Source organism: Mandrillus leucophaeus, unplaced genomic scaffold (genome assembly GCF_000951045.1).
Source record: "Mandrillus leucophaeus isolate KB7577 unplaced genomic scaffold, Mleu.le_1.0 Scaffold351, whole genome shotgun sequence".
Classification (NCBI taxonomy): domain Eukaryota; kingdom Metazoa; phylum Chordata; class Mammalia; order Primates; family Cercopithecidae; genus Mandrillus; species Mandrillus leucophaeus.
Window position 1 is genome coordinate 746,493 of NW_012103710.1, and position 18,474 is coordinate 764,966.

Genomic DNA, 18,474 nt, shown 5'->3' on the forward strand with positions numbered 1-18,474 from the left:
TGGTCTGATTCATTAATAGTTTTTTAAACGTTAACATTCTTACCAAGCAATTTTTATTTCTTAAAAAAAAAATCCTGAGTTTAATAACAGGTTAGAGTAGTTTCTGTTACCAAAATGACTTTGGAATTCCACATAATTAGAATCAGATAAAATGTATGTTCTGCAACCAATTTCAAGGGTGCTATTTAAAAAAACCATGACAACACCAGGATTTAATTTCTGACCTGTTTCTCAGATCTTTTTATTTAATCTGCAATCCAGCATTAAAAAAAAAAAAAAAAAAAATCCCACAAGGAAGCACTGGACTTAAGACAAGATAAACCCAGGTAAAGAATTATTTTTCTTGAGAAGTGACTGGGATCAAGAGAGACTGAGAGACCTTTTGTTTCTTGTCAGGAAACCTGGATTTCCATTCGATTCCCACGGAAACCTATTGTGCAATCTAGAAATATTTTATGTCCTTAGCATAAATGAATGGAATTGACAATATAAACTTTTATGAAAGTAAGTTCTAAAACCCTATTCTAGAACTCAAAACGTTAATACCTTGTCTATAAACAAATGGGTTGAAAAGTCACCTTTGAAGTTTAGAAGCTGTATCTTAAATTCTAGGCCTGTTCATGAAACCACAGGTTTACTGGAGCAGATAAAATAAGGAAAACCTTGTGAAAATTTCTCAGAAGTTAAACCCACCAGAAATGTGCATAATTTTTGCATTTTCCACATCTAAGCTTCTGGTCAATTAGAAAGACTATGGTCAAAAGGGGTACATTGCTTAGATGCTGGCATTGATTTAATTAAAAGGAAAAATGGAAGAAAATGAATTCTAAGAAGGGGGCAAATCTTAATGTCTTAATTTGTTTTGTGCTGTGAGTCTGAGCAATTTATAAAGAACAGAGATTTATTTCTTACCATTCTGGAGTAATACACAGCAATTTAGGCTTTTTCTAGCCTGCTTCTCTAAATTCTTCCATACTCTACCCATTACCCAGTTCCAGAGTGGCTTCCAGTTTTAGGTATTTGTTATAACAAGGGTGCCACTCCTTCGTACCAATTTTCTATCATAGTCCATTCTGTGCTGCTATAATAGGATACCTGAGACTGGGTAATTTATAAAGAACAGGGATTTATTTCTTACAGTTCTGGAGGCTGAGAAGTCCAACATTAAGGTGCTGGTATCTGGCGATGGCTTTTGTGGTGCATCATCCTATGGCAGAAGGTGGAAGGGCAAGAAAGCATCAGAAGGCAAGAAAGAGTTGAAATCACTTTTATCAGGAACCCGTTCCCATGATAATTAATCCATTCCTGTGATAAGAGCATTAATCCAGGTCTGAGCCCTCATGATCTAATTACCTCCTACAGGTCCCGACTCTCAACACTGTTGCATTGAGAATTAAGTTTCCAACACGTGGAGATAGGTCAGCCTGTCTCAAGAGAGGGGTCACTTGTGTGTAGGGCAAAAAGGGGTTATGGGAAGACTTTATTTTACCTGTTACTGTATCTCTCTCACCAAGCTCTCTACCAGCTCTCATGAAAATGCTGCTCTCTGTACCTTCCCTGACCATATATTTCCAGAAATGCCACATCACAAATATTACACAGGAAATAAAGCATCTAAAATTGTAAACCCTCTGACCAGAATGTCTTTCATCTGACCGAGAACTTGAGCTAAAAAATCAAACCCCAAACCCCATGGAATTTTAAAATTTGGGGTTTCTGGTGCTGAATATTTTGTGATTTGTCTTCTCTTGAGGCTTAAAAATTTCTATGTACTGGTGCAAGTAAATATAGAGGTAGAAAATAAATAGGCTTTTGTTGGACAAGTGACTTTGAGTGCACACTGTAACGTGTTTGAGGAGAGATTTTATAATAAAACTTAGTTGGCCCAACAAAGCCTAAATGTTTATGTAGCTCATTCAAACTTGTCTGTGTCCTCAAATTGACACTGTTTTACTTCATGCCATATCAGATAAAGTTTAATGTGTTTATCTCTAGGAGAAAGAGCTTCTTGTCAAACACGAAAATAAGAGAGAAAGAGGTGGAGTTTCCTCACTGAAATTAGTCAGTAACATGCTGTGTCTATTATGAACCCTCACATTCAACAAAGTGGAGAATGCCAGGATACTGCAGCAAATGGAGTTTTGCTGAAGATCAAAGCAACATAAGCTGCTGTGACAGACTTTATGTTCTGTCTTTGCATTTCCTGTAGGTGGTGAGCTCCTGAATTGTGGTAATTACCAGTCCCTGATTGAAGGCAATTCATTTCCTTCCTGACACTGAAAATATCAAAAACCAAGCTGCCTCTCAATGACCCTGACTTTACAGCCCATTTGTAATTATTCTGATCAGTTGCAAGGGGAGGTAAGAATTAGAATATGTCTTGTTTAAGAGATTCTTTAAGTTCCTTGCTGGAGCTTATTTTTAAATACCCTCGGTAATTTGTTTTATATTCATAAACAAACTAATTTGATCACTTCAAATTCTTACCAAGTTTTAATTAGTCTGTTAATAAAAAAATTATAGCTTATCCAAGTATACTTTTACAAAAAATTGTATCTTAATAATTCTATTACCTAATTGAATTGCAAAATTAAAATTGTGCACAAACACTTTTTAGGTTGAAAAGTTTAAAAAGAAAAAAGCATGTACAAAAATACACTCTAGTTTTCATTTTCAGATAGAGTAATTATATCTGTCATATATAAAATTTATATATATGAAAGAATCTATATTTTTCATATATTTATATATAAAAGTAATCATATATATGATTTTTACCTTAGGTAGCTCCAAAGATAAAATTCTTAAGATTGACAGAGAGCTGAGAAGAAATTTTAAATAGTGGATATAACTTGTAATCATTTAAGATTTAATTAAGTCACATTTTCAGCAGATGTCCTAATAAATACAATAGTAGTAATTAGCATTATTATTAGGATAGTGCCTGAAATAAAGGGTGTAAACATTACATAAAGCATGGATAGAGAGCTGTAGGCTCAGAATCAAAAAACTTCAGACTGGAAACATACCTGAAACAACCTTAGTCAATTCCTGAGTTTTACAGTTAAAATTCAGTTTCAGACAAACAAACTGTCTCAAGTTAAATTGTCACTTAGTGGCTTAGTTGAGGCAATAATTCGTGTCTTCTACTTCTAATTCATTTACTCTGGTTTTTTAACATTTTTAACATCACTATATGTATTGAACTATTCCTATAATTATTAATTCAAACTCTCAAGTTAAACTTTTACATACAGAATAATACCTAAACATATTTTATATAGTGCTATACGTCTTGTAGATAACATTCAATTTTTTATTGCTTACTCCATATTTATTTCTTTTGTACCAGCATAATTATGGCAGTAGAGGAAAGTTAAAAAGAAAGGGCAAATGCACACAATTTTCACCATCATATATAATTTTTAGTTTTTACTTCTAGAATTTATCCATGCTTACATGTTTTCTGAAGTTGTAATGATGAGGAAATACAATCTTTGTTCTGTTTTATTTAATTAACATTATATTATGACATTGTCATGTTCACAATTACTACTTTAGCAACTACATAATATTTCACTGACTTAATTTGATAATTATCCAGTCATTTCCCTCTTGTGAGTGATTAGGTCATTTCTAATAGTACTATAAAAAATACTGTTGTGAATTTCTTTGTGTACATTGCTTTTCTATATTGTTTGTCTTTTGATTTTTTTGTGTGGATAAATCATATTATGCTTATATGGATAAATTATGTCATATAAGCTCGTGTGATTAAACAGCACAGTCCCTCTTTTACCTGAAGTGGAACATGAAAACAGCAGAGAAGCTACAGGCAGGACTGGCCCTATGTGCAGAAGGGTACCTAGAAATCTGCAAAGATAATTTATAGGACAACCCCCCAAATCACCCCCAGTGGTCTTTCCTAAAATTTCCAACAATGCAATTTCTCAGTACCTTTTTAAGAGGTAAGTTTTTAATAAAATTAAGGCATTTCTAGACTAAACAAAGGAAAAGCATTAGCTAATACATATGCAGCATGTAGTTTATATGGTTAATTCCCATTACCAATCATAAATTCTTAGGCAGCATAGACTCAATCCTTCAAACAAGTATTAAGAACAATATTGAGAGCATGATGCTATGATGTCTCTTGAGTGAAAGAAAATAAGATAATTGAACTTCAATCTCTCATACATTATAAACATGTTTCCTACACAAAACACATACCAGTCAATGAAAAGATCATGCTTTTCACAAGTTCTTTAGGACTCAGGCCCAGAATTCACAAGATTGTTGTGATTTAGTCACTCATTAGTGTTCAGCATTTATTTTCCTGGCATATACAGCTATACAGCTACCATGTATTGCAAAGCTACAATGTCTCAGCCACTTTTTTTCATGATCTCATTTCATCCTTATAATAACTCTATATAGTATCTATTATTTCTCTCATTTTACATATGTGGACATTAAGGCCCAGAATGTTGAAGCATTTTGCATAACATCACAAGTTCTGAGTTATGAAGTGGCATAGCCAAAATTCACCTTTCTCTGAATGATTATTCTGTAAGTACTCCTTAGTGAGCAGGGATTTCTACCATAATATGTCAATAGTTTTTTGGGGCTATCCGAATTCTCTTGTGATTTTTCTATTCATAAAACTTGAAAAACCTCTTAGTTAATTCTTTTTCCCAGAATATCAGTCATGCTGGACATTTACTCTACTGTTAAACATGTAACTAGAGAAGTACAAGTGGGAACCACATTTATGACCCAAAATGAACTTTTCAAAATTTTTTGAAATGCTATAAATATTTTGCACTCACTCTTCATGACTAAAGTGTACTAAAGTCACAACAGATATTCCAAATCAGCAGTTGTGTTGCCAATGGAATCTCAACAATATTAATTCAGATTTAACAACCACTCTGATTCATCTCCTTAGATTCAAATCCCATAAAAACACAGGATGAAGTCTCATGACTTTTATTAAAATGTCTGTAAATATAAGCCCTAAAAAGCAATGAACTCTGATACGGTGTTTGGATCTGAAAAATTTTGGAGAAGAAAAAGAATGTAAAAATGTACCTGCACCATAAGCATAGCAACTTCAGATTTAATGACATTTTTTGTTAAATTTTGTTCAGTAACTAAGCTGATCTCTTAGAAAATCATTTAAAATTACTCACGAGAATGTAATTATGTAGTGTTGGAATGATCTTAGTACACAATCGAAAAAAAAAAAAATCCTTTCTTTCATTGCCTCAAAAACTTCACCCAAAAAAAGGATTGAATGAATTCCAAGTTTTTGAAGGTTAAGAATTCTACTACAAATTTAACTTCAAGGAGAAAATTCTCTAAGTTATAATTAATGAATTATTGGTAAATGTTTAGGATACAAAGTTTTATACTACAAATCCACACACACACGCAAAAAGTTTTGAATCCATAGTAGGTAGAAAGATAGTGGGTGATATGGTTTGGCTCTGTGTCCCCACCCAAATCTAATTTTGAATTGTACTCCCATAATTCCCAAGTGTTGTAGGAAGGACCCAGTGGAAGATAATTTGAATCATGGGAGCGGTTTCCCCCATACCGTTCTCATGTTCCTGAGTAAGTCTCAGGAGATCTGATGGTTTTATCAGGGGTTTCTGCTTTTGCATCTTACTCATTTTCTCTTGCTACTGCCATGTAAGAAGTGCCTTTCACCTCCCGCTATGATTCTGAGTTATCCCCAGCCATGTCGAACTGTAAGTCCAATTGAACCTCTTTTTCTTTCCAATCTTGGGTATGTCTTTATCAGCAGCATGAAAATGGACTAATACAGTAAATTGGTACCAGTACGGTGGGGTATTGCTGAAAAGATACCCAAATATATAGAAGTGACTTTGGAACTGGGTAACAGGCAGAGGCTGGAACAGTTTGGAGGGTTTGAAGAAGAAAGGAAAATGTGGGAAAGCTTGTAACTTCCCTGTGACTTGTTGAATGGCTTTGACCTAAAGCCTGATAGTGATATGGATAATAAGGTCCAGGCTGAGGTGGTCTCAGATGAAGATGAGGAATTTATTGGGAATTGGAGCATAGGTGACTTTTACTAAGTTTTAGCTAAGAGACGGGCAGCATTTTGCCCCCATCCTAGAGATTTGTGGAATTTTGAACTTGAGAGAGATGATGTAGGGTATCTGGCAGAAGAAATTTCTAAGCAGCAAACCATTAAAAATGTGACTTGGGACCAGACACGGTAACTCATGCCTATAATCCCAGCACCTTGGGAGGCTGAGGTGGGTGGGTCACTTGAGTCAGGAGTTCAGGACCAGCCTAGTCAACATGGTGAAACCCATATCTACTAAAAATATAAAAATTAGCTGGGTGTGGTGGCATATGCCTATAGTCCCACCTACTCGAGAGGCTGAGGCAGGAGAATTGCTTGTACCAGGAGGTGGAGGTTATAATGAACTAAGCTCATACCACTGCACTCCAGCCTGAATGACAGAGGAGAGAATCACTTGTAGCAGGAGGCAGAGGCTACAATGAGCTGAGATCACAAAACTGCACTCCAGTCTGGATGACAGAGTAAGACTCTGTCTCAAAAAAAAAAAAAAAAAAAAATGTGACTTGGATGCTGTTAAAAGTATTCCACTTTAAAAGGGAAACAAAGCATAAAAGCAGAAAATTTGCAGCCTGATGATGCAGTAGAAAAGAAAAACCCATTTTTTGAGGAGAAATTCAAGCTGGCTGCAGAAATTTGCATAAGTAACAAGAAGCCCAATGTTAATCCCCAAGACAATGGGGAAAATGTCTCCAGGACATGTCATAGGCCTTCATGGTAGCCCCTCCCTTTACAGACCGGGAAGCCTAGGAGGAAAAAATGGTTTTGTGGGCCAGGCCTAGGGTCCCCGTGCTGTGTGCTGCCTAGGGACTTGATGCCCTACATTCCAGCTGCTTCAGCCATTGCTAAAAAGGGTCAAGGTAGAGCTTGGCTTATGGTTTCAGAGGGTGCAAGTCCCAAACCTTGGCAGCTTCCACATGGTGTTGAGCTGGCAGGTGTACACAAGTCAAGAATTGAGGTTTGGGAACCTCCACCTAGATTTCAGAAGATGTATGCAAATGCCTGGATGCCCAGGCAAAAGTTTGCTGCAGGTTGGGGTCCTCATGGAGAACCTCTGCTAGGGCAGTGTGGAGGGGAAATGTGGGGTTGGAGCCTCCACACAGAGTGCCTACTAGGGCACTGCCTAGTGGAGCTGTGAGAAGACGGCCATTGTCCTCCAGATCCCACAATGGTAGATTTACTGACAGCTTGCACCATGCGCCTGGGAAAGCTACAGACACTCAACACCAGCCTGTAAAAGCAGCCAGGAGGGAGGCATACCCTGCAAAGACACAGGGGTGGAGTTGCCCAAGATTTTGGGAACTTACCTCTTGCATCAGTGTGACCTGGAAGTGAGACATGGAATTAAAGGAGATCACTTTGGAGCTTTAAATTTTGACGGCCCCACTGGATTTCAGACTTGCATAGGCCCTGTAATCACTTTGTTTTGGCCAATTTCTCCCATTTGGAACGGCTGTATTTATCCAATACTCGTATTCTCATTGTGTCTAGGGAGTGACTAGCTTGTTTTTGACTTTATAGGTTCATAGGCGGAAAGGACTTGACTTGTCTCAGATGAGACTTTGGACTGTGGAATTTTGGGCTAATGCTGAAATGAGTTAAGACTTCGGGAGACTGTTGGGAATGCATAATTGGTTTTGAAACGTGAGGACATGAGATTTGGAGGGGTCATGGGTGGAATGGGTTTTGCTCTGTGTACTCACCCAAATCTCATCTTGAATTGTACTCCCATAATTCCCATGTGTTGTGGGAGTAACTCAGTGGGAGATAATTTGAATTATGGGGGTGGTTTCCCCCATACTGTTCTCATGGTAGTGAATAAGTCTCACAAATCTGATGGTTTTATTAAGGGTTTCTGCTTTTGAATCTTCCTCATTTTCTCTTGCCACCACCGTGTAAGAAGTGCCTTTCACCTCCCTCCATGATTCTGAGGTCTCCCCAGCCATATGAAACTGTAAGTCCAATTTAACCTCTTTTCCTTCCCAATGTCAGGTATGTCTTTATCAGCAGCATGAAAATGGACTAATACAGTGGCCATTAATTGCTTGAACTTTTAACTGTGAAGAATGAAATTTTGCTACATATTCAGCCTAACTTTACATAGTTAGCTAAGCTCTATATCATTACATAATTACGAATATAGTTATATGATGAGAGTTAAGTCCTATGAAAAGGAAAGAATACGATTCCATGTAGGTACACACAGTCCTCAAAATTTGCCTGTAAATTATTTGGCTTTTAAAACATAATTTTTGATAGAAAATATTTTAAATTATAGCCTCTCCCCACCTGAAACCTATTGAACGTGTAATTAAGTTGAATTGTGCTTATTATGCTTGAGACAGAACTCTGAGTTCAGGAAGGAAGGAGGCAGAGAACAAATATTTACTTCTTTCTGGCTACAGGACTGGCTGGGAATAAAATTTGGCATAGGCAATATACATGGGAATTTTTTTACTTCTTTATATTTATTCCTCTCTCACTTGAATATTGCTGCTATTTGGGTATACTATGCTCATTTCCTAATTTAAACTATGCTTATTAGCACACTTCCGAGGACCAGCCTACCCCCCAAACTACTCTGTGCCTCAAAATTATCTCCTCCATTCTTGTTCCTACTACAGTGCCTTGCACATAGAAGTCACACAATAATTACTCATTAAAAGAATGAATGAAATAAGAAACATAGAAAGTGTTAGAGAAAGCACCAACCTAACAGGAAGAAAAGATGTGGCTTTAACTGACCCTTTGCCTCTTTACTTCTTCTACATTTATATTCTCAGCTATTCTTCAAGTTTTATACAGTTGTTCTGTACAATGATTTCTTGAAGGCAAAAGCCTGAGCTCCAACAAGGTTAGGGGGCATCAGTGCAGATGTTTTATGCACATTTTTAGAATTGGTGTTGATGGAAGTCTCATTTTTTAAATGATGTAAAAAATGAGGCTGTATAGCCTGATTCATAATGCTCAAAAGACCATTATGAATCATTATGAAACAAAGCAAACACATAGTTGTCACATGATATAGCAGTTCTAGACTTGCTTCACGTGTTTCAAACAGTGATGGTTCCTTAAGAAGTCACATCTCTGTGCTATCTAACACATACAGAGGCACGATAAAACAGTACAGTTACTGTGCTCTAATGTAGTTCATGGCCAACACTGCTTAGTGCTGAGTGTGGTACCCACGGTAATTTGTGGGCGAGGTGCCTCCTTAGGCCTTTCCTGTGTTGCATACCTATCTCATTGCTAAACTGCATCTGGTTAGAAAGCCCATCCACATGCTCTTGTATGGTCAAAAAGGAGAGACTTCCTCTATACAGAACTCAGTCAATGCCCGGCATGGGCACATGGCAGGCTGACAGCCAAAATGTGCCCACTAAGCCCCTAACAAATGATTCATGAATCTGGGTGACTGGAGAGACAAATGTTTACCATGGAATGGTAACAAAAAAGTCTGGGCTTTTTGCCATTATGGAAAAAAAAAAAAAAAAGAAAAGAAGCATGTGAACCTTCCTATCCTTCCCCAGATAGAGCTCTGAGAAGGTGTAGTACAACCAACTCAGTCTTTGGAGGGGCATATTGACAACAAAATGATACTTTGTATAATTTCACAACTTTGTGTGTGTGTGTGTGTGTTTGTGCAGTGATTTTCTGTCTTGTAGTGACTGATTTGCTTTACCATAAAACAAAGTAGGATGATACTATTATAATTTATCCTTTCCTATCACATCGTGCTTTAATTTAAGATTATAGAGCAAATAGACTGTGTTATTACTCATTGAACACCAAGAATGAAGAAAGAATAATATAAGGTTTTTGAGTATGGTTCTTTTCTCTGCTCAGTGTCAATTCTTGCTCTGCCACTATCTGGCTGTGGGATGTTTGGCGAGTTACTTAACATCTTCCCCTATAATGTGGTCATTGAGACTAGACAATATGTGTATATGTATTAAGTGCCTGGAACAGATTAATAATAAATGCCAGTTGAAAATTATTTATTTGCAGAGGATGATGGTGGATAGGAGGCAGGACTAGCTTGCAGCTCCTGCCCACATGGACAGAGCAGCATGTGGAGACTCACATAGTGAACTTTTGCTCCAAGAACTATCACAGGAACATACCAGGAAAGCCGAGATAATCCACAGACCCTTTGAAGGAATGGGATCACTGCTACAGGCTCTCTGAGATGCCAAAAAACTGTGAGTTGAGTTGCTTTCTCAGGAGGGACTGAGAAAGGTGGTGGTCTGGGACATGTTCTCTGCCTGTCACTAGCTGCCTGAAAATAGACTCAGTGCTGCAGAGGGGATATGGTGGGACTGAGAACAGCCTTTAAGACTGCAGGCTGTGTGGGAGCAGGGTGAGGCCTGTGACTGCCGGCTTTCCCCTACTTCCCTGGTGACCTGTATGATGCAGCAGAGGCAGATATAATCCCCCTGGGAATATAACTTCATTAGACTGGGAACCACACCGCCATCCCATACAGCAGCCGCAACAAGCCCTACACAAGGAGAGGCTGGGCTCAGACATACCTATCCTTGCCCCCACCTGGTAGTCTTTCTCTATTCACCCTGGTAGCCAAAGACAATGGTCATAATCTTTTAGGGGCTCTATGGCCCTGTTCACCTTCTGAGAAACCCAAATACTTAACCAGGTATCCCTAGGGCCAGTTTGCATACTCCCTATAGGACCACAACTGATGTGCTCTTGAAAGTACCACCTCCTGGGTGGAGGCAAACCAACACAAAACCAGTGCCCTAAACAAAAACATAACCAAAAACCCTCATAGAGTCCATTTCACTACTCTGCTACTTCCACCATGGCAGGTGCTGGTATTCACAGCTGCAAGACCTGAAGATAGACCATATCACAGTACTCTTTGCAGATACTCCTTAGTACCAGCCTGGAGTCCAGTAGCTCTGCTGGGTGACTAGACCCAGAGGAGCAAAAGCAATCACTACAGTTTGGTTTCAGGGAGCTCCATTCTTAGGGGAAGGGGGAGAACACCACATCAAGGGAACACGCTTGAGATGAAAGAATCTGAAAAGCAGCCCCTGAGTCTCAGATTTTCCCTCTGATGTAATTTACCCAAATTGGGGGGAACCAGAAAAACAATTCTGATAATATAAAACTTATAAAGTACTAAAGAACTTACAAACTTCTTCAGGACTCCCAAAAGATCATACCAGCTCACCAGTAATGGATCCAAACCCAAACGAAATCTCTAAATTGCCAGAAAAAGAATTTGAAAGGCTGATTATTAAGCTAATCAAGGAGTCACCAGAGGAAGGTGAAGTCCAACTTAGATAAATCAAAAACATGATACAGGATATGAGAGGAAAACTCTTCAGTGAAATAGAAAGGATAGATAAAGAACAATCACAGCTTCTGGAAAGCAAGGACACACTTAGAGAAATTGAAAATGCACTAGAAAGTCTCAGCAAGAGAATCAAACAAGCAAAAGAAAGAACTTCAGAGCATCAAGACAAGATTTTCAAATTAACCCATTTTGTTAAAAAAAAAGAAAAAGAAAAAATAATTTTTAAAAATGAACAAAGCCTCCAAGAAGTTTGGGACTATGCTAAACATCCAAACCTAAGAATAATTGTTATTCCCAAGGAAGAAGAGAAATCTAAAACTTTGGAAAACATGTTTGAGAGAATATTCTAGACATCCAAATGCAAGAAGCTCAAAGAACACCCGGAAAATTCATTGCGAAAAGATCATTGCCTAGGCAAATAGTCATCAGGTTGTCTGAAGACCAGATGAAAGAAAGAATCTTTAGAGCTGTGAGGCAAAAGCATCAGGTGACCTATAAAGAAAAACCTATCAGATTAACAACAGATTTCTCAGCAGAAACCCTACAAGATAGAAGGGATCGGGGTCCTATATTTTAGCCTCCTTAAACAAAACAATTATTAGTCAAGAATTTTGTATCCAGCCAAACTAAGCTTCATAAATGAAGGAAAGATACAGTCTTTTCCAGACAAACAAATGGTGTGAGAATTTGCCACTACCAAGCCAGCACTACAAGAACTGCTAAAAGGAGCTCTAAACCTTGAAATAAATCCTCAAAATACACCAAAATAGAACCTCCTTACAGCATAAGGCTTACATGATCTATAAAACAATAACACAATGAAAAACCTACAACAAGGTATTCAGACAACAAATAGCAAAATGAATGAAATAATACCTTATATCTCAATACTACATTGAATGTAAATGACCTAAATGCTGCACTTAAAAGATACAGAATGGCAGAAGGGATACAGATTTGCCAACCAAATTTCTGCTGTCTTCAGGAGACTCACCTAACACATAAGGACTCACATAAACTTAAGGTAAAGGGGTGGAAAAAGATATTTCATGCAAATGGACACCAAAAGTGAGCAGAAGTAGCTATTCTTACGTCAGACAAAACAAACTTCAAAGCAACAGCAGTTTAAAAAGACAAAGACGGACATTATATAATGATAAGGAAAATATCATAATTCTAAATATATGTGCACCTAACACTGGAGCTCCCAAATTTATAAAACAATTACTTGTAGACCTAAGAAATGAGACAGACAGCAACACAATCACAGTGGGGAATTTTAATACTCCATTGATGGCACTAGACAGGTCATCAAGACAGAAAGTCAAGAAACAATGGACTTAAGATAAACCCTAGAACAAATGAACTTAACAAATATTTATAGAAGATTCTACCCAACAACTGCAGAATATACATTCTACTCATCAGCACATGGAACATTCTCCAAGATAGACCATATGATAGACCACAAAACAAGTCTCAGTAAATTTAAGAAAATCGAAATTATATCAAGTACTCTGCCAGAACACAAAGGAATAAAATTGGAAATCACCTCCAAAAGGAACCCTCAAAATCATGCAAATATATGGAAATTAAATAACCTGCCCCTGAATGCTCAAAGGGCAAACAATGAAATCAAGATGGAAATTAAAAATTTCTTTGAACTGAGTCATTGTGATACAACCTACTAAAATGTCTGGGATACAGCAAAAGCAGCGATAAGAGGAATGTCCATAGCATTAAATGTCTATATCAAAAAGCCTGAAAGAGCACAAATAGACAATCTAAGGTCACACCTCACAGAACTGGAGAAAAAAGAACAATCCAAACCCAAACCCAAACCCAGCACAACAAAATAAATAACCAAAATCAGAGCAGAACTAAATGGTATTCAAACAAAAAGTACAAAAGATAAATGAAACAAGAAGCTGGTTTTTTGAAAAGCTAAATAAAACCGATCATTTGCGAGATTAACCAAGAAGTGAGAAGATCCAAGTAAGCTCAATTAAAAATGAAACAGGAGATATTACAACTGATACCACAGAAATGCAAAAGATTATTCAAGGCTGCTATGAACAACTTTATCCACACAAACTAGAAAACCCAGAGAGATGGATAAATTCTTGGAAATATACAACCTTTCTAGATTAAACCAGAAAGATATAGAATCTCTGAACAGACCAATAACAAGCAGCAAGATTGAAATAAATTTTTTAAAAACTGCCAAAAATAAAAGTCCAGTACCAGATGGATTCACAGCTGAATTCTATCAGACATTCAAAGAAGAATTGATACCAATCTTACTGACACTATTACAAAAGATAGAGAAAGAGGGAATCTCCCTAAATCATTCTATGAAGCCAGTATCACCCTAATAGCAAAACTAGGGAAGGACATAACAAAAATAAAATCGCAGACCAGTATCCCTGATGAACATAGATGCAAAAGTCCTCAACAATGTCTAGAGAACTGAATCCAGCAGCATATCAAAAAGATAATCCACCATGATCAAGTGGGTTTCATACCAGGGACGCAGGGATGGTTTAATATACGCAAGTCAATAAATGTGATACACAATATAAACAAAATTAAAAACAAAAATCACACGATCATCTCAATAGACACAGAAAAAGCATTTGACAAAATCCAGCATCCCTTTATGACTAAAACCCTCAGCAAAATCAGCATAGAAGAGACATATCTTAAGGTAATAAAAGCTGTCTACAACAAATCCACAGCCAACATCATACTGACTGGGGAAAAGTTGAAAGCAGTCCCCCTGAGAAGTGGAACAAGATAAGGATGCCCACTTTTACCACTTCTATTCAACATAATATGGGAAGTCCTAGCCAGAGCAATCAGACAAGAGAAAGAAATAAAAGACATCCAAATCAGCAAAGAGGAAGTCAAACTGTCATTGTTTGTTGATGATAGGATTGTATACCTAGAAAACACTAAAGACTCATCCAAAATCTCCCAGAACTGGTAAATGAAAAAGTTTCGGCATACAAAATTAATGTACACAAATTAGTAGCTCTCTGTTATACACCAACAGCAAACAAGTTGAGGATGAAATCAAGAACTCAACCCCTTTCACAATAACTGAAAAAAAAAAAAAAAAAGACAAACTTAGGAATATACCTAACCAAAAAGGTGAAAGACTTCTACAAGGAAAACTACAAAACACTGCTGAAAGAAATAATAGAAGACATAAATAGAAACACATCCCAAGCTCATGGATGGGTAGAATCAATATTATGAAAATCATCATACTGCCAAAAGTAATCTAGAAATTCCATGTAATTCCCATCAAAATACCACCAACATTCTTCACAGAACTAGAAAAAATCTTAAAATTCATATTTTAAAATATAAAATTCATATTACCACAGAACCAAAAAAGAGTCCACATAGCCCAAACCAAGACTAAGCAAAAAGAACAAGTCTGGAGGCATCATATTACCTGACTTCAAACTACATTATAAGGCCACAGTCACCAAAACAGCATGGTAAAGGTATAAAAATAAGCACATAGAGTAATGAAACAGAATAAAGAAACCAGAAATAAAGCCAACCACTTACAGCCCACTTGTCTTTGACAAAGCAAACAGACCATAAAATGGAGAAAGGACACTCTATTCAACAAATGGTGCTGGGATTATTGGGGAGCTACATGTAGAAGAATGAAACTGGTTCCTCATCTCTCACCTTACACAAAAATCAACTGAAGATGAATCAAAGGCTTAAATCTAAGATCTGAAATATAAAGATTCTATCAGAAGGCACTATCAGAAAAACCCTTCTAGACATTGGCTTTGACAGAGACTTCATGACCAAGAACCCAAAAGCAAACACAACAAAAACAAAAATAAAAAGATGGGACTTAATTAAATTAAAAAGCTTCTGCACAACAAGAGAAATAATGAGCAGAGTTAACAGACTACCCACAGAGTGGGAGAAAATCTTCACAATGTATACATTCAACAAAGGACTAATATCCAGAATCTACAAAGAACTCAAATCAGGAAGCAAAAAACAAACAGTCCTATCAAAAACTGTGCTAAGGACATGAATAGACAATTCTCAAAAGAAGATATACAAATGGCCAATGAGCATGTGGAAAAATGTTCAACATCACTAACTATAAGAGAAATGCAACTCAAAACCACAATGTGGTACCTCCTCACTCCTGCAAGAATGGCCAAAATCAAAACATAATAGATGTTGGTGTGGACCTGATGAAAAGGGAACACTTTTACACTGTTGGTGGGAATGTCAACTAGTACATCTACTACAGAAAACAGTGTGGAGGATCCTCAAAGAACTAAAAGTAGATGTACCATTTGATCCAGCGTTCCCATTACTAGCTATTTACCCAGAGGAAAATAAGTCATTAACATAAAAGATTCTTGCACATGCATATTTATAGCAGCACAATTTGCAATTGCAAAAATATGTAACCAGCCCAAGTGCCCATCAATCGACGAGTGGATAAAGGAAATGTGGTATACATACCATGAAATACTACTCATTCATAAAAAGGAATGAAATAATCACATTCACAGAAAACTGGATAGAATTGGAGACTATTATTCTAAGTGAAGTAACTCAGGAATAGAAAACCAACATCAAAGGAGGAACATGAATGGAGAACATTGTATGTTCTCATTCAGATGTGGGAACTAAACTATGAAGAGACATAAACTATAAAGGGATGAGAATGATACATTGGACTGTGGGGACTCGGGGAAAAAAGGTGAGGGGTGGCAATGGATGAAAGACTACACATTGTATTGCACACTGCTCAGGTGATGGGTGCACCAAAATCTCAGAAATCATCACTAAAGAACTTATTCATGTAACCAATTACCACCTCTTCCCCAAAAACATATTGAAGTAAAGAAATGAAAAAGTTAAGGAAAAAGAAAATAATTTATTCGTTTATATTGTTTCTAAAATTAATATTAGGATAAAATTCATCAGTAGCATTATAGTTAGAGACCAAAATATCTACAAATAACATGGTGGCTTGCTAGACTAGATTTTTTTTTTAATCTAAAAAAAGCTATTTGGGAAAAAATATTTTCATATTAATTACTGTCAACCTTTTCTTGACTTAAGATTTTATTTATACTCTGTGTTTTATCTGCCCCTCTCACTGTACCAGGTAAATAAAATAAAATAACTTATTTTAGACAATATAAGTAGCAAATGAGAGCTCAAAAACAATGAAAATCTAATATAGTAATGTATTCTATTCTAGAGGAAAAATAATAAAAAAGAAGCTTACAGAATATTTATGAATAGCTTAATATTGGCATATATGTATATGTACAAACAGTATAGAATATAAATATTAAGCTATTCATATATATTCATATGCATATACATATATAAATGTATACACATATATATATAAACTGTCCATAGATATACCCATGTGTGTGTATGTATATGTGTGTATATAGATATGTGTGTATTTTTACATATATATATATATATAGCTGAACCCAGTTTTTGAGAACTAGAATGTATGAGGCAGTTATACTCATCTTTTCTTTTGGCCAGAAGAATGCTTTTTCTTCAACTGTGGTTTTCTTCTCTTCAGCTTTTTGGCACTCTGACCAACAGTGTGACAATCCTGTGTTGAGTATGCAGACTTTGACGGTTCTCTAATATCTTCATTCAAATAGTCAAGGAGAAGCTGAGAATAACAAACTATTTTTAATTATGCTGGAAACATACCACAAAGTTTCCTACTGTGTAGTGGAGTGGAAGTGATTTATTACATGAGAAAATGAATCATTGGTCAATGGAAAGTTGACAGCTAATAAAAATTTTGCAGTTGGGACTCATCACTTCATGACAAAGATATTTGAGAAAAGTAGGAAAATTGAGGTGATTTGAACTACTTATTACACAAAGTTCTGACACTTTTTTTATAAAACTACTAAAAAAGTATGATTTTCCAACTTCAAGACTGAGTGATGAAGAAAAGACATGAAATTTTCGAAACTTACTTCCCAAGAGACTTATTTTGGATGCTCTAAAAATATCAGTAAGACTTATTTTAAAATTTCCTTGTAAGGCCCCCTTTCTTTAGAAATTTGCTTTGCAATCCAAACCCCAAATTCAACTGCAGTATAAGTTGGAGAAGAGAGGTAGAAAAGGAAGAGTGGAACTTTGCTCTATCAAAAATACCCTTTTGTAACCTGTGTACTCTAATAACTATTTGATACTTTAGAGAAATTTGTTCTTATTTATACAATTAATCATGCTTTGAGGGATGACATCAGCAAGATGCCAAAATAGAAAGCTCCAGCACCTCCTTCCCCAGTGGAGACACTGATTCAATAACAATACACAGACAAATTATCTTTGTTAGAAATCCAGAAAGCATTCAAGAGGTTCATGCGTCCCAAGTGGGTATGAAATCAACTGCATTGAAACCAGTAGGGAAAGTTGTGATACTCACTTGTCAGAGAAAGAGAACCTGACAAAACCTCTCTAATGGGAAATGTATATGCACAAGTTTAGAGAAGATATATTCACAGAAATGGTTTGAGAAGTCCACAGAATCTCCAATTGGGCTAATTACTGAATGTCTTTCTCAGTATAAAGCTAGTTTATAGAGACTGGGAGAGGTAACTGTTTTTTCAAATGCATGGATCCCAACACAAAGTAACAAGGCACAAAAAGAAATAGTTAAAGTTGGTCAAACCAAAGGAGCAAAATAAATCTCCAGAAACCAACACTAAAGAAACAGAGGTATATGAATTATCTGACAAGGAATTTAAAATAAGCATCATAAAACTGCTCATTGAACTCAAGGAAAATATAAGAATAAAATGCAAATATTAATAAAGATATAGAAAATGTGCAAAAGAACCAAATAGAAATTTTGTAGCTGAAGAATATAATTGAATTTTACAATTCACTAAATAGGTTCAATATCATCTATGACAAAACAGAAGAAAGAATCAGTGAACTCATATACAGGTCATTTGAAAGTATTCAGTCAGAGAGAAATTTTTAAAAAAAA